At 36.4% G+C, this 22,761-nt stretch overlaps 1 protein-coding gene and 1 pseudogene across 2 annotated transcripts in view; one reads left to right on the top strand and one right to left on the bottom strand.

Moving 5' to 3' along the window:
- LRRTM4 (leucine rich repeat transmembrane neuronal 4) overlaps positions 1 to 22,761 on the bottom strand; it is a 758,612-nt gene that overhangs the window by 652,745 nt on the left and 83,106 nt on the right. The gene's annotated exons all lie outside the window — the stretch shown is intronic.
- LOC123812102 lies at positions 2,362 to 15,323 on the top strand (annotated as a pseudogene).

Raw genomic sequence — 22,761 nt, 5'->3', positions numbered from 1 at the left:
TCTAAAGATTCCCTGTATGAGTTCCAGCAAAGCAGACTTAAAGATCATAAGTGATCCAGGCTGCTCTTGGTGTATTTATGCAAATGAGCAGTCAAAATTAAAAATGGACTCAAAGTAGTCCCTTTAATAACAGTGAGGGTGATCTTAAGGAGAAAAATTATGGTTCAAGGAAAATCACAATGCTCAGTATTAGACATCAGAATGACGCAGCTAACTGTCTTCAAAATTTGTTTTCATTTGAAAGTTGAAATTGGGTTTGTAATATCACCAAAGATGTACAATTTACAGGTATGGATGACCTGTCAAATTGCCATTGCTAAATGCTATTGCAGGAAGGACCTTGCAACTGAATGTCTTCCCAAAAGACAGTCTCACAGGCATAGAGACTGGTTCGGGGATTATTGTGTGAATTAACCTGTGTGTTCTTCTGTTTTCATAGGACATATGCCTATGACTTCATTACCTGAGTGACTGGTTGCAATATTGGCCTCACTTACGGAGCCCATTCTTCATCATCGCCCCCTGAAACTCAACAGTTTGGCTGAACTAAGTGGTTGGGTTGGTGAGCAGTTCGGGCGATCTGTGGGCTTCACTTTACAACTGATTTTCCCTTTTCTGTCTTGATGGCTTGGACAGAAAGGGTTCAGATATCTGAAAGGAGGGAAATCCTAATATATTCCCCTCAGCCCAAGTGAAGTATAATGGGCCACAAGAGTTTTGGATAAGTGTAGCATGCCTTGTACACCTTCCTCCAGATAAGCCATCCTTTACTTAAGTTCCTGCCTTTGTCATTTAGTGGTTATGATTTAATTGTGCCCTCCAACTCTTTCCAAATCTGTCATCTCCAGAATATGACCAGGATGCCAACAGTCCAGTAATGCCAGCCTTTGGATACCAAGCCTGCGACTTCCTGGTGACAGCCAACTGACCAGGATTCTGTAAGGTCCTCCCCCTTACTGGAAGGACTCCCTTCATGCTGCACCCCTCCTCCTCTTCAGGGCACCCCTGACCCACGGGTAGGTAGGACAATGTCCATGTCCAGCTGGAAGTAGTTAGAGAAGATAAGACCTTTGACCATTGTCCTTTGAAAGAATTTAAAGTGGGTGTATATCTGAAATGAGAGATTGTTACAGGTGTAGCCAAGAGGGGGTACCCCAAATGGGCATTTAAAATGGAGTCCAGAACTCAAGGTGTCTAGGAGATTTTAAGATGTCTTCACCCCCTTCCCCCACAGGTGTGAGTTGGGAGAAGGGACACACAGAGCAAGAACATGCAGGGCTGTTTTGTACAGCAACAGCTTTACAGCTAACCCATGGCATAGTCATTTAACATACCTATAGCCTTCGGCTGGTCACTTAGATATGCTGAATAGCTGTGGCCATCCTCTGGGCCAGGGAGATGGAAAGAGACTCCCCCTGCCCAAGATGTGAATGGGGGGCAGGTCCCCTGAGTTACAGCACCTGCATGGGAGCTCAGAGAAGATTGGCTCCATGACATGGGGCCACATCTGCCCAGACCCATGATGGCAGCCACACAGGAGCGGGTACCAGCTCGTCCAGGATCTGCAGGCCGTCAACGAAGCAGCTGTCACCTTCCACCGGTTGTCCCAAACCCACACACCCCCCTGAACCAGCTTCCCCCAACAGCAACATGATTTACCTGCCTTGATCTGAAGGATGCCTTTTTCTGCATTCCTGTGGCACTTTCCAGTAAACCCATTTTCGCCTTCGAATGGGAAGACACACACACTGTGGTCAAGACTCAATTGACCTGGACTCCACTGCCTCAGGGGTTAAAGAACTCCCCAACCTTATTTGGGGAAGCCCTAGCAAGAGAGCTGAAGCCCCTTGCTGAGGGGGAACCGGACCTGATGATTCTGCAGTATGTGGACGACCTCCTCTAGGCAGCCCCGTCCCAGGAACGGTGCTGGGAGGGAACGCACATGCTGTTGAAGTGCCTGACTGAATTATGGTATCGGGTGTCCTGGAAGAAGGCACAGGTCTGCCAGAAACAAGTAAAATACTTAGGGTTCCTTATCTCACAAGGGAAGAAGGCCCTGAGCACTGAAAGGAAAGCCGTCATAGCCCAATTCCCTTCCCCCTCTGCACTCGACGGGAATTGCGGGAATTTCTCAGAGCCACAGGTTTTTGCCAGATATGGATACCAGGATTTGCCTCCTTGGCAAGGCCCCTCTACCAGGCTTGAAAGGGTCTGGATACCAAGCCCCTAAAATGGGGAAAAATTCATGGTGCCATATACCAAGAGTGAGGGTTGTTGACAGCAGAAGGAAAAGAGATAAAGAATAAACAAGAGATCCTCTGGCTACTAGAAGCAGTATGGGCACCCGCCGAGGTGGCCGTCATGCACTGCAAAGGCCACTCAAAGCCTGATACCACAGTTTCCTGGGGAAATCAGAAAGCAGACCAGGCTGCCAAGGCGGCAGCACTTGGGGCAGTCCAGGCAAAAATAACTGTTCTGCTGCTAGGCCCCCTCCTGGACATTCAAGTCAGCCCAGAGGACTATGCTCCTGCAGAAGTAGAGTGGGCACACCAGGCCGGGTGTCAGAAGACCCCTGAAGGAGAGTGGAGGCTGCCAGATGGGAGAATATACACACCACAGGGGCAAGCTAGCAATCTAGTAAGGCAGTGCCATGCCCTCACCCACATGGGCAAGACCTAGAAAATCTGCTGAAGAGGTATTTATATTTCCCCAACTTGGCAGCACTTTGTGCTTCCGCCTCAGCACAATGCATAACATGTGCTCAGAACAACACCACCAGGCACCCAGAGATGAGGCCGGGATACAGCACACAGGTAGACAACCCTTTGAAGACCTACAAATGGATTTTACTGAAGTCAAGCCTCGCCGAGGGTTTAAATACCTCCTGGTAATCACGTGCACCTTCTCTGGATGGATTGAGGCTTTCCCCACCAAGACGGGGAAAAGCCGGGAAGTCACTTGAGCCCTCCTGAGAGAGGTCATCCCAAGGTATGGATTGCCTCTGACCATTGGAAGTGATAACAGGCCAGCTTTTGTCTCGCAAATAGTCCAGGAAACAGCCACACTTCTGAACATCGCGTGGAAACTACACACTGCCTATTGACCCCAGAGTTCTGGGATGGTAGAGCGGATGAACCGACTCTCAAAGAAACCTTAGCTAAATTTCACCGGGAAACTGGACTGCTCGGGAGAGACTTGCTGCTGCTAGCATTGCTTAGGGTTAGAAACACCCCTAACCCCTCAGGATATACTCCATACAAGTTAGTTTTGGGGAGACCTCCCTCAATTCTCAGTATACAAAAGGAGGGACTCCGGTTGCAAGGTGAATTAGGACAGACAAAATATCTTCAGAAGCTAGGGGAAACATTAGGAAAAATAAACGGGCTGGTTTGGGCCAGGGACCCCCCACCCCAAGGGGGGCCAGCACACTCCTTTAAACCAGGAAGTTATGTATTGGTGAAGGATTGGAAAAAAGAACCACTCCAACCTGTGTGGACTGGGCCTCACTTGGTGTTACTAACCTCCCCGACTGCCCTTAGAGTTGCAGGAATCATCCCTTGGATCCACTACAGCTGGGCCAAAGCAGCAGCAGATCCTGAGGACTCAAGAACTATGCCTGCACCTAGGCTACCCACGCTGAGGCTCCAGAGGATGCCAGCCAGTAAAGAAGACGCCAAGGAATGGACCTTTGTTCTGACTTTAATTGGCACCTTCGCAGGAGTATTGGGAATTGGACAAGTGACTGTGACCCCTGTGGAATGGAATCCCGAGGAGTGGATCGCCCTAGGAATAGTTTATCTCTGTTTGGTCTCTGCATTTGGATTTATTGTATGCTTCGCTTGAGTAATTCGGCCCCTGCCTCAGTCCCAGCCTGCAAATGTAATATCCTTGGGTGTAGGATTATGCTCAGCAGTAGAGTGGTCTCTTAGTATCAGGGTCAGCTTTCAGCTCCTGCACTGACATGCCATCGGGTTGCGTTCAGCCACAGCAATCCCTCTGCACTTGGGGAGGGAAGGTATACTGGACTGGAGTGATATCCAGGACCGTAGGATACCAAACCTGAAGGTGTCAGGCATATGGGACCCTGCATCCTCTGGACCTTGGTCCAACACCTGGAGGCCACGGTGACCCGTAAGGCAGCCGCCAAAGTGTTAGCTCTCCAGTGGTACCAACACCAGTATCAGCAGTTGCAACCTTCCCCAGCACCTCAGCCGTATAGCCAGGTATATGGTGATGCTAAAGGGGTAAAAGCACCTTATAGCATCAAAAGGGGGGACTGTGACAGGATGTAACTGAGCAGTAGCCATTCTTAGATAGCAGTTATCTCAAGGTCGAGCTCTAACCTCCGCATTCTGCTTTGTAAGCCTGCTTCCCGCCAGCGACTGCGCTCCTCCCTTCTCCTGCTTCCACCTTTGCAGCAAGAATATAAGCAAGCCCCCACCTGAGCTTGGGGCCCAGAATTTGGGAACTGCCTCCTCTGTGTCTGCATGTGTGACTAGAACTCCACTTCATAAACCCCAAAGCTGTCTGAGTTGCTTTTCTATAACAATACCATTCAGTCTACTTCTGGTTTTGATATTTGACATGAAAGTTTTAAAAGTTTCTAAGCTTTATTTACTCATTACTATAATTAGAGTAAGAAAAGAACAGCTGATAGAAGAGCAGCAAAATATTCCATAATCTTTATCAACTTTAAACTTAGCATTATACTTGCTTTAATACCGCATTTTAACCATACTGTATATAATTTTAAATATTAATTTTAACTTTCTATTTATATTAAAATAAGTTTTTCTTAGCATTATTCATGTTCAAGAGTCATTTCATTGTTAGATAATGGCCCGTTAAATAAACATCACTGGTTTAATTTACTTTCAACCCCTATTTAACATTTAATTTTTTTTCTAATTTCAATATTATAAATAGTGCTGAAATAAACACTTTTGTTTATGGTATAATTTCTTATCCAAACTCATTCATTGTAGGTCATATAAGTATGGTATAAATCCATTTCTTTGGAATAATTCCCAGAATTTAAATAATTGTGTTTAAGTTCTCATTATTTGAAAGATTATTGGGTCATAAAGGCAAATCACTCTCTGTAGAGATTATGAAAGCCTTTGGCTGCAAAGAATTGAATATCCTATAACAATTACTTAAACAAGAACTGTTTTGTTTATCTCACATAATAAAATGTTTGGGAATAGTATAGTGGCACCATGAGGTCTTCAGTAACACACATTCTTTTTATTCATCTTTTCTTCCATCTTTAGTGTTGCCTCTTGGTCACAACTCATGACCCTAGTACCATATCAAAAGCCCAGACTTGTAGAGAATGCAAGGAGCAAAAGTTTCTTTTCAAGGTTTTGTCTTATATGTAGATAAGCAACAAATTCCAGTACATGTCTTTTGACTTCTTGTCTGTGAGAACCATGGTGCAAGTATATACCTGACTAGAAGTTGGGTAGGAAAATTGGATGTTTAGTCTTCTAGTTCCCATAAAAGAGATAACTTAGTTATGAATGAATGCTGAGTGAGCCAATCCATTGTACATGAGCTCCATAAGAACACCAAAGTGCTAAATGACAACTAATTTTTAGTACAATTCATTTTTCATTTAATAATTACATGTAAGATGATAGTTTGCCTTTAAGTAGCATTAATTGATTATTAATTTGTTTTGTATCTTTATTGTTTTTATTTTGTCTAAATTACCTATTCATGTGTTTTTCTGTTACCTATATAGATATCTGTGTAGTTATTAAACAATTTGCATCAACAATTTTTGGATAGGAAGATGTAATAGTGATTGAGAGGGTTGAGAACTCAGAATCTGAATTTAAATAACCCAGTTTAATGTAATGCTTCAGCCCTTAGTGATTACACAAACTTAACACAATGTCAGGCAAATAGTAAACATTCTATATGTTTTAGTTTACTGTTATTATTGTTATTGATTAAACCAGCAATTACTAGAAAGTTAAATTTGAGAAAAAAATCTTTGAAATAATGTTTTTTCACTCAGTCTCCATGGATATTGCTTTAGCTGTGGGCATTGTCTTCTACTCTTTTGCCTTCAAAAATTTTACTTAATACTTAAAATTACTTAAAATTTTCATTATATAATGAGCTATTATCTGTTCACTGTCACTATGGATAAGATCAAATGAACTCATTAGTACTAACCCGTCAATAATGGCCATGAGGTAGTTCATCATTTTCCTATGTAATATTTTCATTTTAAGAAAAACAAGTTTCTTATCCAATGAAATGTATATTTCACAATGTGTGAGGTCACTGTTAGCAACTTTCTGATGGGTGAAATATTTTAGCAAGGGAAGTTTTCCAGAGTTTTAGCAAAGTTGTTTTCCATCAAACAACTTAAAAAATTATTGTGTAAATTTCCAAGCCTGTTGATACAAATGTCTTGAGATTATTTAATGAAAAATGCATCAGAAAAAAACAAATGTTTTGTGCATGTGCTATAAACTTGAGTTCCAGATTTAAGTACATGCACACTCCTGTGAAAGTCACATTGTATTTGGCTACTGACCCAAGGATGTCTATACATAGCAGAGGCAACTGTTACTGAGTCCATTATTAGTTTGAATTGTTTTTATTAAAATATCTTGAGGCTCTAGGAGGTGAACTAATATATTCTTTTTTATTTTAGATGCTTGATATTTTAAATGGAATATAAATCACCTATGAATCATAGTGACAGATTTTTGAGGATGATTAAGCATGGTATCTATTAAAAACCTATGTGAATTATAAAAAACTGTGCTAAATAAATCTAAATAAATAAATTTAGTATTTTTTATTCTTTAAATATTTTTATTTTAATTTCTTAAGTTTTTCTTGGTCTTATTTTAACTTGGTCAGAATAACACAGTGTCTGAAAAATAAGGACAAAGTTAGGGATCTTTCAGTTTCATAAACAAACTTCTTATAAGAGTTTTCTACATTCTTCTATTTGTTTTCTATCCCTTTATACAATTCTAAGCTTAGTCATTAGTTTGCCCCATCACCTGCTTTAAAACTGTACATTATGTTCAACCCCTCAAACCCATTTTTTCTAATCTATTGACTATTTTCCAACCATCATATTATTTGGCCTCTAAGCGGCACTCATTTTGGTGATATATTTTCCCTTGGCTTCCTGGCCATTTCTCTTTTGAACTTTTTTTCTTATTTTAAGCTACCTATTCTGTGCTGTCTTAGGAGCCTCTTCTTCTCTAGTGATTGAAATTTTTCAAGGCACAGTCTAAAGTCTCTCTTCTTTTCATTTCTGTACTATTTTTCTAGGTACCCACAGTAATCACACACATGTCAATCAATACTTACAAGCACAGACACAACAAACATATCTTCAAGTAAGATCTCATTCTTAACTCCATAAATCTATATCCATGGCCTCTTTGATAGTTTCTCTTAGGTGTCCCAATGGTGTGATCTCTAAATGGTCTGTATGTCTCCTTTCGAACTTTGTCATCTCATGTAATGGAATACCTATGCATCTAGTTGCTCAAGTCAGTTAATAAGGGGTAACCATGACATTCATCTCCTTATTTTCTCTATCCAATTCAACAACAGTTCTCCAAAGAAGACATACAGATGTCTAATAGACATATGAAAAAATGCTCAACATCACTAATCATCAGAGAAATGTACATTAAAAACACAATGACATATCACCTATATTATCAGAATGTCTATCATCAGTAAATCAACAAACAAATGTTGGTAAGTATGTGGAGGAAGGCAACCCTCATGCACTATTAGCGTGAATGCAGATTGGTACAGGCACTGTGGAAAACAGTATGGAGTTTCCTCAAAGCTAAAAATGGAAGTAACTGCCTTATGACCTAGTGGTTTCACTTCTGGGAATATATCCAAAGAAACCCAAAAGAATAATTTGAAAGGATACATGAACTCCTATGTTTATGGCAGCATTGTTTATAATAGTTAAGATTTTAAAGCAGCCAAAGTGCCCATGAGTAGAGGAGTGGATAAAAGAGTTGTGGTACATTTACACAATGCAATACTACTTGGCCATAAAATAAGCAGGAAATCTTACCTTTTGAATCAGTATGGATGGACCTGGAGAGTATTTTGTTATGTAAAATAAGTCAAAAAAGGGCAAATGTCATATAATTTCACTTATATGTGAACAAAAAAAATAGAAAGAGACTCACAGATACAGAGAAGAGATTAACATCTGTTAGAAGGTAGAGGGTTTGGGGAACTGGGTGAAAAAGATGAATGGATTAAGCAAAAAATATCATAGACTCAGACAACAATATGGTGATTACCAGAGAAAAAGAAGGTGTGGGGGAGGTAGAAGAGGGTAAAGGGAGATAACAGGTGACCAAAGAAGACTTGATTTTGGGTGATGAACACAATACAATATACAGATGATGTATTATAAAATTGTACACCTGAAACCTGCATAATTTTATTAACCAATGTCACCCCACAAATTCAATTAAAAAATTCTCTCCAATATACATGTTAAATTTTATTGAAGCTCATTGACTTCAGAACATCTTATTGCTAACGCCATTTTCTCAGTACGAGCTACAATAGACACCTAAATCACCCACCCATATGCATTCCTCTGGCTCCTCTACAGTCCATTGTCTGCATTCAGTCAGAACAATACTTTCATCACATTAAGTGGATAATGGTACTCAAGTAAAACACTTAAAAGCCTCCTTTTTCTCTTAGAAACTTTGAATTATCTTCACACACCTTTCATTGCAACCACTGACTAGCCTATTGCAGCTGCTAACTAGACTTTCACATTAATCTGTTTCCCTGAAATCTCGGGGCCTTTCTCTTCTCCTGCTTTAGTTTGAATTCCCTTTTTAATAATGTCTACTCTTCTTCAGAGAACACTATATGTAATTTAGTCTTTAAGTTTTCCTTTGTCTTGTTTTAATTTAGTCAGAATAACACAGTGTCTGAAAAGGACAAAATTAAAAATCTTTCAGTTTCATAGACAAACTTCTTATAAGAGTTCTCTGTATTTTTCTATTCATTTTCTATCTTTTTATACAATTCTCAACTTAGTCATTAGTTTACCCCATCACTCTACTTTAAAACAGTTCACAATTGTCAACCCATCAAACCCATTTTTTAATCTATTGGTTATTTTGAATATAGACAGAAAGATATAGACATAGATATATCTATAGATATATGCATGCATACATGTATACATACATATATTCTCTGTTTCCAAAGTTATAAATTTGTATTTTTTGTAAGATTATTGATGAATGTTTGCATCCCCTAATATTACTTAGTCTTGATAAGGACAGGGACCATGACTGATCTTATTTATTTCTACCACTTAACAAAGTGCTTGGAAACTTCTTAGTATCCTAAGGGATATCTGTTTAAGAAATAACAAAACATCATCAGATAATCTTTCTCTACTTATATTTTCATATATATTATCTTTTTTAACTAAGGCATTCAGCAATGAAATAATATTCCCTGGGGAAGATTGTTGTTAAACTGAAAAAAAGTACACATTTTCGTGTGCTCATAAACACATGAAGCAACAATCTGACTATCAACAGAATATAGAGAATATTCTCCTGTACTGTTTCTGTGAAGTGAAAATTCTTAGAGTATTATGAGATAACTAAGCTATATTTTGTAGCTGTACGATCCATGTGAAACAGTATGTAGTTGACATGTTGATTTAACATATGTTTTCACTTTATTATATGATGTGGCTGTCAGCCTGCCAAGGGGAAAGAACATCGGGAAGAACACAGTATTCATGGGATATATAATTTTTACTCAGATTCTAAAACCAAATCTCAGCTGAATAGATGAAACTCATTGCTTGTTGGTATACATATCAACTTTCCTAACATTTAGAATCTTACAAACCATATAATGTTTTAAAAAGTAAGGAAAACAAGAATAAATTTTTCAACTTTTTTACTTGCCAACTATGTATATTAAAAATGCACATATTACTCAGTCAGTAACTACATCATCAGCAAAGGAAGGATATATTTTAATCCCCCCAAAATCAGAAGGATGTATGGACAGGCCTTCTATTCTATTAAATAATGGAACTTTCTGTTAAGCTGTGGTGAGCATCCTTATTTTTATCATTTCACCTTGGCCTGCTGATCCTGCCATCAGGAGGCTGGCCCCAATCCATAATTTGACAATTGGAAATCAGTCCAATTAACTCACAGTAAAATATTTCCTTTTCCCATTATTAGTAATAATTCTAGGAAGTGTTTTCACATTTTTCAGGAATAGGTTAAAAATAACTTAAGTATCAATTGGGTAAGTGTTTAAAACTGAGAAGAAAACTTGAAATCGGCCTGTGCATTGTCAATAGGAAACACAGGCAAGGACTTTCATTAATGGAAGAGTCAGAACAGTAGATGGTGAACACAGCTAATGCATGCTCTTAAGCAAACTTTCATCATTAACACTGTTAAAAAGGCAAATAAAATTGAATTGCCTTGTGATTAAGTAAGAGCCTTTTAATGCCTTTGAACTCATCAGTATGCCCAAGACACTGGTTTGCTTTTAAGCACATAGTGTGCCGCTTAACAAATATACACAGATTACCATGGATAAGGAATGCACACAATTAAGAGAATAGGAACAGAGCTAAATTAGAGCTCTACTGGGTGGGAAAATTTAACAATGTCATTCCCCAGGTTTGACAGTCATCTTATTTAAAGATTCTTATAAATAACCTGGAAGTGGGAGTACACAGTAAATTATCCAAGCTGTTCTAAGCAAAGGGATGCTGAGTCAGTGGGAGTAAAGTGCAGAAACTACTCATGAAGCTGTGTGGTGTAAAACAAATGGCAGTTGAGCTCCAATGTGGGAAAGTGTGAAGTAAATCATTAAAGAAGAATTCTAGATATGGAATAATAGATTATGATAAATAACTTATGATCCAGGAAAATGATCTAAGAATTACAATATGCTGTTTCATTCAAAAAGTCTTTGCCAAAACTTCACTCACTGTGGACTCTTTAAACACTGGAATTTCTTTAAAAGGTAACAAAATTACATTCTTTCCTTCCTATACACTATTCAAGGTAATATGTTTCCTGTTTTCCCCCTTTAGGTTTCTATTTTAGCCTGATAGGCATCCCATTCCCTTCTTTTGGTAACATATTCCAGTTTGCTCTTAGCCCAAGTGTTTCCAGATGAGTTTGATGTTCCCTGTAGCTAGCTCCAAAGAGGCAAGACTAGCCTATGACAATGAGCTGACCCTGTACCCTGCCCATGGTTATCAGTTTAAGAAGACAAGCAACCTACTCTCAGTACAGAAGTTGTGAGATATTTGGTGCAGAGGGGGGTGGGGGTTAGAGAATAAAATTATTCTATTTTCTTCTAGGTTTTGGTGGCATGAAAATATGGGTTCTAGACAATAGTCATTGTTGAGAGAAGCCTGAAGCTGATGACAGCCATCAAATGTACTCTGAAAGTGGAGCCAACAAAGACGAAATAACTGAGACATGGCATTTAGGGACTCTAAATAAATTTGTACATGAAAGTAGCCCTATATGTCATATGAGATTAAAAATATTCTTTTCTATATTAATGCGATTTGGGTTTCTGTCATTTACAATGGAAATAAATGCTGACCATATACTGTTGTACACTCGTGAGTTATTTGAAATGCAAACCTTCCTTCTGATACCCAGTGATTTTCCAACTAAATGGTTACCTCCATCTGTGTATTCCTTGTAATGTCATAAATTATGTATTCAAAAGTGAGCTCATTGCTTTGTCCCCCAAAGTGTGTCATTTTTCTTACATTCTGCATTTTAGTAAGATTAACATAATCTTATACCTAATCACCAAAACCATAGGAGTCATTTTAGCTTCCTTCTCACTTAATCTGACACTTACTGAATTGATAAATTGGAAGATTACTTTTATAAATGCAATTTATACACATTGCACCTTTTCCCATTGTCACTACTTAAGTTCAGCAATCATTATTCTTTACCTCTCCCAAATGGCCTTTCTTTGCATACTGCTGACCATCTCTTTTCACAATAATTATTATAATTTCAACAAAATAAAAAAATATATACATTATCACTTCCTTACTTGAAACATTTTGATGACTTCCCAGAATTTTTTTAAATGAATTTTAATTGCTTTTCTTAACACATTGGGAACTTCATCTTCAACTCCTCACTAATTCTGTTCAAGTCTTATGCCATATAACCATGCACCTTATTCCCTGGGCAACTAAACTGCTTTGAGTTTCCCAAATGAATCTACCCTTTCTTGCATAACATACCTGCCTGTTCAGAAATTGTTTGAACGTCTCCCAACATTCCCACATCTGGCAAATGCCTCTTCATCAAGGAGAACACCATTTTACCGAACCTTTCACATGGACTCCTTCTCCAGATCTCTGGTGCTGGTGGATGCTCCTCGTGGGGAGCTCTGTAAAATTTTGTAAAACCACTCTGAAATTGAAACATTACCCTACAGTGTCCTAGTTTCCTAGTTTCCATGTTTTAATTTCTTGTATAATTTAAGCAATATGTGGGCTGTATTTAATTAATTTTTAAAGTATACTATCATAGATTTGTATTCACAGGCATTAGATAAATCCATTATACCTGGATGAATGAATGAATAAATGAATGGGCCTTATCTTTTTACCCAGCTCCCTTATCACTATTAAACTAAACATATTAACTAAACATTTTATTTTAATATATGATATAATAGGGAAAAAACACCTTAATTGTAGGCTTAGAATTCTTGCTTCTTTTCTGCTATATCTGTCTTCTTTAGAAAATAGAGACCATGAAGGCAAAGAAAGCCTTGTTGAAAATATTAAGTATCCCAGAATCAGGAGGAAAATATATTAAATATTAATTAACTTTGTATTTGGCACAGATGAGGAAACATTCATTTTATTAAGAAGCAAATGTACTTACTAATGTATATGTAATATTAAAGCAGTTCCAATGTTTTGAAATATGTGATTAATGTTCTCCTTTTCCGTAATTTCTATTCTCCATTTTCTATCTATCTATCATCTAGCTAGCTAGCTTTGGAATTTCAAACCAAACAATGTTGGCAGCTATATTAAAAGTCTAAGATTTTATTATTAATATAGAATGTTTACTTCTATTAAAAAACATCTGCCTCATATTACTTTTTGTAAACATTTCTCAAACCTACCACTGCAAGATTTCAGGTACAGATGAACTTTTCAATTTGATGTGAAAATTCCAAAAGTACTCAATGAAGATAAATCAATTTAAGTGAGGACTTTTTGTTTAATTGCTGTTATAAGGTAGAGTCAGCCTGCAGTTTGTCACTTATATTTAGAATGACTTACAGAGAGCTAGTCTGACTGTTTAATATTTCCATTTTATTCCAGTGATATTTTAGAACACTCTAAATCATTGGCCTTCAAATATTTTAGTCATATGACCCACATAAAGATTTGAAAACTAAGTGATTATTTATATGTATATGTGTATATATTTATATGTGTGTGTATATATATACACACACATATAAACATATACACACACACTGTTTCAAGGGACAGATTTATTTTATTCAATTCAGGAAAGATGTCACTGGTAAAAGCCAGTCCTCACTGTCAAATCATTCATTCTAACTGGACAGATTTCTCTCAGAAAAACTAAAACTACTTTAAGTGAAAATCATCATATGACTTATGTCATTGTCACAACCTTCTCTCTGCATTCTAATTCTTCCATAGATAGATAAAGAGATAAATGCACATTTAGCATATATCTGTGTAAATGTGTATAGATATATACACATACATAGAACAAAAAAGTGTTAGCAGCCGCCCTCCAATGACACCTCCAAAGCAGTCCACAAGGAAGACATCACTTAGAAAAGTCCTTTTGCCCTTTGTGCCAGCTACCTATCCTGTCTCTCCCTTGTCTTATGAAGTGCTTTTATTTTTTTATTTGCCATTTTGGTAACAGAGAGGTCACCACCTTCCAGACTACACCCACCCCAACTAATCTAGGTCTCTGAGCCCGTCTTTGACCTCACTTAAGAACTAAAGCGAGCAGTACTTCTAATGGGTGTTACATCTTATCAATCTTCAAGTTTTTCCAATCAACAGTCAAGCCCACCCAGTTTTCCGCTCTTCCATTGGCCTGTGTGCAGGGAAAGTGGAGGAGGAAGGGTAAACTGAGGTAGAGCAAGAACACTGTAGGCCGGGGCTGTCAAACTCCTTCTCAGCAGAGCCACATCAGCCTCTCGGTTGCCTTCAAAGGGCCAAATGTAATTTTAGAACTGTATAAATGTAACTACTCCTTAACTAGGGGCGAAGAGCTCGGTGCTGCTGCTACCGGATATAAACAAGGTGCTGGCCAGATAAAACAAGATGGAGGACTGGATTTGGCCTGCAGGCCTCGAGTTTGCGACCTGTGCTCTAGGCCCTTAGTGCTCAGGTGCAAAGTGGCTGGCTGAAGTAGTTGGTTGGAGCCCGGCCAACAACAGATTCGAAGACATCTCATTTGGTTTTGGACACAGTGGCAGAGCTAATGGGGTTCAAACGCTGGGGGAAAGCCTTTGTTAGGGGCCTACCCATGAACAAGGCCTATGAGATTCCCAGTGGTGTTTAAGTGGAGCTTCAGCACCTGGTTCTACAGTACTGGGTGCTGCAGCTGTTGCCATGTCCGCAGTAGGAGGACCAGACTGGGGACACAGTGCTAAAGCTGTTGGCAGTGTTGCTGACTGTGAAGGTCCTGTCCAAGCTCAATGCCATCTGTCAACATTCAATATGAAGTCGTTGGCAATTACTATTCATTTGAGAAAATGGCAGATAATACCTATGTTCTTTTTGTCATCTCTGTTCTTATGTTTATAATCCATTTAATGCTGGTATATAGATAAATTTCTTAACAAATGGGTTGGCTTATTTCATTCTTCTGTTACTGGTTTTTTGACTTCTTCCTCAGCTGCCTGATTGCTATCAGTTCTCTCATTTCCCAAGAATCAAAGACTATCTGGATCAATTACCTGATTTTCACTACAAAGAAGACCTCCTGGCTCTGGACTCCAGCTGCCTCCTGTTCATTGTTCTTGCCTTAGTCACCCTTTTTGAGGCTTATCTAATCAACTGTGGTTTGAACTGCTATAAATACACCAACAACAGAAACACACCAGTGACTGCTGTGTACCCTGCTTTGAAGCACCTTCACAGTGTTTTGCCAACCTATGAAATGGCAGTGAAGACGCCTGAAAAAGAAGCACCACTTCCTTACATACCTGTCAAAAGACATTGCCTTTGTCAATAAACCCTGTACCAGCCTTTTGTCTTGTTTATTTTACAATACAGGGTTTTTCTAACCTGTTTGATACATTTTCCTTTGTGTAAGCATTCATTTTCCAACACTAATAAGCTTTTTGGATATCTGTTAAAAGCCAGGGTTTTTTTCTTAAGTTTATTCCATTTTAATAGTTTTTGAAGACAATCTAGGTTAAGCAAGAGCACAGTGCCACTGTTCACCTTTAATTGGGTGGTGGGAAGGGGTGTTCTCTACACATATTCTTTTTTAACTTTTTACTTTCTTTATATAATAGTTTGCATTCTGGGTATTTGCTGCCCTGGATACTTTCAGGAGTAATGAATAAAATATTCAGGATGAGTATCTTAGGTATAAGATCTGAAGTTTTCAGCTATGAAAACATAAAAAATACATAACATTTTAACTTCACTATGTAAGATATGGTTGCATATTCTAATTTGTCTGCGTCTCTATTTTGTGATGAGATGCTTTATTAAATCTCTTAAAATTAAAAAATTAAGTTTTGATAAGAAATATTGAAAGGAGCAGAGTCTTATTTCATTTTAGATGGAAGCAGGAAGTATGTAACTAGGATGACATGAAGCTCTGTATCTTTCCGTGCTATTAACACTGTCTTCGCTTTGCTCCTACAACCACCATTTAGAAAGGTAATGTTCTCCAATTGTCTCTTTGGTGCAAGATAGCTCTTGTATCTTTCTTCCGTAAAACAGGTGAGGGACAATTGTGAAAGAGGAGGTAGGAACAGAAAATCTGCCAGTAAGCAGTTCTCACGCAAGTCAGTTTTAGGAAATAGTGCATGTGGGTCTGGAAATTACATCCCTTAAATCTATCCATGCCTCTGGAACCACAGAGCCTTCTCCCTGCATGGCAAGGAAAGGCATCCAATGATTTGAAGACTTCCGTCTTGTAGAAGGACTCAGACAAGTCTCCCCATTTGTTCCTCTAAGAATGAAAGTAGGAGAGAATGTGTGAACAGAAAGTTATGAGTGAAGTACCAGAAAAATAGGATATGTTGAGAGTGATATTTTATTTGAGGAAATAAGAACTGAGAAGTCAAGACAGGTTGCTGAGCCAAGAAGATCACCTTCCATCTCAAAACTTGCACTGATGTTAATAGATGCAAGACTGCCTACATTTCTAAAAACCAAACACTACCTATAAATTAACCTCATTATGTAGTGGAGGGTATCTGAAGTAAAGAAAGCTTATATACTGGTTAGGAAATACTTTGGTAAGTTTGCCTATCCATTTTTAATTCTTCATCGATGCCTTTCGATGACACAGGCATAGCCATTTTACCATTAATTAAATAAAAAAGACTTTCTTGGCTTTTGGATTTTCAAAAGCAGAAACCCTCATACAAATCAGAGTATTGAAAGGAAAATTTCCAGGTCACTGTGATGCTACAGAAAGAGTAATAAATATTTCTACTCACCTTTGAGTTGAGACATGAGAAGCATCAGAGAAAAGGGGGAAGAAAAGAATCAAGGGAACTTTGGAAATGTTCCCTAAGAAATGGCTTTCTGCCTTGTGATTTCACCCTTGTCTAAGCTTCATGGAAAGAGAACAATAAAATTGCTAAATGAGTCTGGGACTCTAGATTGAAGAATTACTTGAGCATCCTTTCATGAGCTTGCATGAGCATTGGGTTCTAGAGTTCCCTGTACATGTAATGCCACAGCATTGAAGTCTCACATAAATGGCTACAGTGTTTAGATATGAGACCATCCTACTGAGCTCACCACAGAGTAAAAGTGGTATAGGATACTTCCAAATGTTCCCTGTCATGGACATAGAGACAGAGAGTGACAAAAGGGTCAGGATGTCAAACAGGCAGCATGAAGTGTGTGGACACTATCTGTGTCCACATTGCAAAAAGTGTCTTCCAAATGCCAGGGTGGTATAACTTGCTGAAAGAGGATGAAGAGAGTGAAGAAGCTTCAAAAGATACCAAAATGGGCCAACAGTGACTAAGAACCCAGCCACTTTACATAGGCTTTGGTGAACATCAGAAACATACATATACCAGTGGCAATAAAAGAACACCTTAACCCTTTGTGTCCAGAAACTAATGAATTAATTGAGTTTACCAACAATTGACTAATTGTGTTTTACCATCAGCCTAAAAAGAACCAATGGCAGAAATTAATTAGACCTGTAATATATCTTCATAACAATTGGTGCCCAAAATTAAAATAACAGATGTCATTAATTGAGTATCTACTTTCCAGATTGGGTGTTCAGTGCTTTGATTGTTATTTACCTTCAAAACAACTCCACAGCTTATAAGTTGTTACTATAACATTCCTATTTTTAAGGTAAAGGTTAAGTGACTTGTCCAAGGTTACTACACCAATAAGGTGTAAAATCAGGAATTTAACCCAATGATTCTACTTCTAAAAACCATACCATATATTCATGAGCATAGGGAATGATAGGGATGCTAGCGAATAAGTATATAAATTAAACCTAAATTAAAGGTTCTGTGCCCACCTTCTACCTCAGTGGACCTGATCCTCCAGTTTTAGGGGTTCTCAGCCTTAGCACTATTAAAATGTTAAGCCAAATATTTTTTTGTTGTTGTGATGGACTCTTTTGTGCATTGTAGGATGTTTAGCAGAATTCTTGTCCTCTATTCACTAGATGGCAGTAGTTTCCACACCCAGTTGTGACAATCAAAATACCTCCAGACATTGTCACATGTACCTGGGGGAGCAACATGGCCTCTAGTTGAGAACCATTGATTTACACTTAAAGAGGACCTTGTTGATCAGCTCTCCTGATTCTCATTTTGAGATTTCTGTGACCTTATAATTCAGGCATGTCAAACTCATTTTCACCAGGGGCCACATCAGCCTCGCAGTTGCCTTCAAAGGACTGCAATAATTTTAGGAATGTATAAATGTATAAATGTAACTACTCCTTAACTGTTCAGGAGTTGAAATTACATTCGGCCCTTTGAAGGCAACCGTGAGGCTGATGTGGCCCCTAGTGAAAATGAGTTTGACACCTCTGTTATAAATGATGTTGAAGACAAGCAATTAGAAGAGTTGAAGACATTTCCACAATTTGTAGTGAGAAATTGTATCATAAGTCATTTTTTAAATATTAGTATTCAATCAGCTGTTAATTAAATTGCTTGGATGAAAATACTCAGACAGGCCAGCTACCTATCTATGCACAGTCTGTCATTTGTAAAATAAAGATCATAATATCCAATTAATGTAATAAGATTATGAGGATAAAATGAAACATTAAACACAAAACCTGTTCAATTGCAAAGCTACAAAACTAAAATCTTATTTACCTCAACCATAATCACAAGGGGGAAAAATCAAAGACCAATAAAAATATCAGGGAGATGTTTGATTCATGCCCTCACACATTTCTAGTTCCTTGATTTCTACCACATCGATATTTCTCCCTAGGTAGTTTTGACTTGCCATTTACATGGGAATATATATGACTAGGAGAGGCACTGATAATTTCAACGAGGATAGAAAGTTGAAGGAAAAATATCAAAAGCAATACTAAAAGTATTAAATTGTCCTTCAGCGTGATGAAAACATGCTATGTATTTTGTGGACTAGTACAAAAAAAGAATGCCCAGAGTAGGAACTAAAATCATTAAGAAACTATACATCATTTCAGAAAGTCAAGTATATTACAAGATGGTAGAATTACAGGGCAGACCATAACATATACCCAGGCCTCAAGGTGATGTCAATGATTCTAGTCTAATAATGACTAGGGTCCTAAAAATAAGAAAGTCATCTATCTTTGAATATCAAAGCTAAGTTTGTCAGATAATTGTGTAAAATAAATTACATTACTTTCATACATATATAATATGGTGTTATATACTTAATATAATTGGTTTTAAATAATTATAGGTCAAAATAAAAATAATATTAAGAGTCACACCTTGATATTAGGAATGAATTTAAAGCCAAAGGAAGAGAGATTAACGTGTTGAAATCATTACCCCCAAAATTGACAGGCACTTAAATAAAAAAATTTTAAAAATTCTAGAAAGCTTCAGATGGATTAAATGAGTAAATCATAAGAAACAAAGATTAGATGATGAAATATAGTAAAAAAGATATATACAAATTGTGCCTTTATTTTTACCAAGACTTTATTTTCTGCTGTTAGTCCTAAATTATTATTCAACTATCTTCTATATGTAACATAATTGTTATAAAGGTAATATTTAACTTGTATAGACAAATCATTTATCAACCTTTTCTCTAAACTCTTAAAATAGCTTCTTAAAATATAACTGGCAATCAGTTCTTGTACAGCTACAACAAAAAGTATTTTTTCAGCTGAGAATATACACAAAATATAGCAACTTATATGTTAATATAAATAATTGATCTATACTAATAACTCATACATTTAGTTTATAAAATTAAAATAAAATTATAATTATTTGTTTAGACAGTGATCTGTTTAGAAGAATTGAGGGAGGGTATAATAATTTTGCTAAGAGTATCACTTTTAATTAAGATAAACTTTCCATGACACTGGCTTGTACATTTTCAGTTGGCTAAATATGATCACTTTTATGAATTTTTATCAAGCAAGATGTTTAGGATAGTTAAAGAAATAAAAAATATCATGATATTTTTAAATATGAAAGGTATGGCTGTTTAAATATCTCCTTCTGAGCAGGCAAGCATGAGAAATTTTAAATATGGTTTTCCTTTCACAACAGCTTCTTATTATACAGATTCAACCTTCTAATGAACTCTATTTGTTGACTCATGCACGAAAACAAGGTAATTGTATTAACTCAACCCCACTGACTTCTTAAGCCATAATTTTAAAGCTATTACACCAAATATTTAAAAAGGAATATATTAAAAAATAACCAAGCTGCTTTGAGGAAATTGGGGCATAACCTTTTCATATTAAAAAATGAAAATTCATTGAATTGGAAAAAAAGTATACTTTAATAAGGAATTTAACTTGCTAGATAAATGTAAAACATTAACGCTGCTCTTGTAAAGTTATCACAGTGATTAAAAAGAACATAAAAAGTATACTTCTAAAATTAATTGAATCATGTTTGATGGAAAACATAAGGCCAGAAAATCTATTTTAGATTTTTAGATTTTTCTATGGACCATTTAATATCATCTCAGTTCCTTTTTAAAATATTTTCTCCCCTGATTATAGAAATAAAATAAATAACCATATATTAACTGAGCATTTCTAACATTATTTTCCTTTTAATTTCCTCCAACAGAAGCAAAGGAGAAATTATGTGGAGATTATTAAGCAATTATAAATAATTAACAGTATTCTGTAAGTATAGCTACCCTATATGTATAGCAAGATTACTATCAAGCTATTATTCAGAATTAAATTCTTGTGATTTTAACTTTAATAAATTAAAATTCTGATAATTAATTGAATAAATATCTTCAATTTTTTAAATTAAAAGAGATCACAATATTGTAATGAATATATTCTATTTCAGAGCCTATGAAATGTCATATAAAGTGTATATAAAATACATGCAAACTATATTGCCAAACTATGAAATGAACAAAATTTATGTATTATAGTATGGTGGTAAATATTATTATAGGATTGAATAAAAATGTTAAAATAATATTGACATAGATTACATAATACAGAAATTAATGGTATCAACATAAATAGTAATGTGACTTTAAAATAGCATTTAAAAATGTTTATTTTGTAGGTAGGGTAGAAATAAAATATAAATTTAAATCTAAAAGCTATTTTTTCAGCCTTTATAATGATGACGATTAGAAAAATATAAAATATGGGGATAGGTGGGGTGGGGGAGAGTGGTGGGGAGAAAACAAAGACAATTGTACTTCAACAACAATAAACAAAAACAGAAGAAAAATCTGAATCTAAAAAATATATATATAAAATAACAAAATATTTTCAAAAAATAAAATTTGTTACAGGATAGGTAAAAGCAAAGACATGTCAACTGTGAAACCCTTCAAATGGGAAATTCTTCATTCTGGGGCTCTTGGAACACTTTATAAAAGCAGGCCTTATTATATCAAAGACATAATCTCAAAACTTTCTGAAAAGCATAAAATACATAGACCCTGTTATGTGGACCTAATGCAATAGAACTAGGAGTTAATAACAAAAGTAAACCAAGTTATTCTGCTAATTAGAAGTTAAGGAATAGTTTTATTCCTTAGGTTATTTGAGACAGAGTAACTCCACCTATGCATGTAGGCTCTATGGAGAGTAAGAAGTTAAAACAGATCAGTGTTAAGAGTTCATGATAATCAGATTCAGGCTGAAGTGATGTGAAGTTGAAATTACTTGACCTTTTTAAACTAAAGATGCTATATCTATAAAAGGGCAATAAAGCCAGGACCAAACTGAGGATGTTGAAAAAATTAGATATAATTCACTAGTAAGCTGCCAGTAGTACTATGGCCAAGTATTTACAATGCTAATGTCATATTTTGTTTTACCTTCTCTTTTCCTATTCCTTTTTCTACCATTTTTGCATGTTATGGAATAAAGCCAAATATAGCCAAATGCAGAAACAAACATTGCTTTATTATTTATTTTTTCTGTTATCTAACAAGAAAAACTAAAAATCTTCATTGAATTCAGGATCTTAGAAAAACATATCATCCTTGAAGAAGAAATTAGCAATAAACAAACAAACAAATAAATAAATATACTGGATGAGAATACAGATTATACCAAAGATTATTATTTCCAAAAATTAGTTACTAAAAGTATTTAATAGCAATCACAATCCAAACAGAATTATATTTGGAATTCAACAACATCAGTATGTTAAAAAGGATGGGACTTCTTTGAAATAGCAAAAGCAATAACAACAATAGCAACACTGCTACACTATGCACTATCTAAAGGACAGTACTACTCTATTTTACATGCATTGTCTCATTTAATCTTCAGTACAAAACTACTTGGAAAGCAATACCATTATTTCCATTTACAGATAAAGCAACTGAGACTAGAAATATTTGAGTATTATTTGATATATAACAGCTACTATAAAATTAACCAAGCTGGCAGGTCCCAGAGATTGTACTTTTAAAAGTTGTACTGTATATCTAAATATAGAAAGTGATTGGTGCCTTATTAGATAGTAAATAAGCCTACAGTACAGTAATGAAAGTGTCATGGCACTGGCAAAGGAGATAGGGATGCAATTAAGAATATTTTAAATAGGCCCAAATATTTATAAACAGTCATGTATGAGAGACATTACATGGGAGTGTGAAGTACAATGGGGAAAAATCAAAAACAAATTTTTTCTTCTAGTGTTTACTAAGGAATTAAATATCTTTTGTGAAAATAATTTTATTTGGGGCATTGATACTCAGAATGTTAATGCCAATTAAACTAAAACTCAGCCACTCCTGTCTTTAAACTTGCA

The sequence above is a fragment of the Phyllostomus hastatus genome, unplaced genomic scaffold (genome assembly GCF_019186645.2).
Source record: "Phyllostomus hastatus isolate PE091 unplaced genomic scaffold, TTU_PhHast_1.1 phas_scaffold_78, whole genome shotgun sequence".
Taxonomy (NCBI): domain Eukaryota; kingdom Metazoa; phylum Chordata; class Mammalia; order Chiroptera; family Phyllostomidae; genus Phyllostomus; species Phyllostomus hastatus.
The sequence above is the reverse complement of the archived record's forward strand: the minus strand, read 5'-3'. Positions and strand labels throughout refer to the sequence as shown.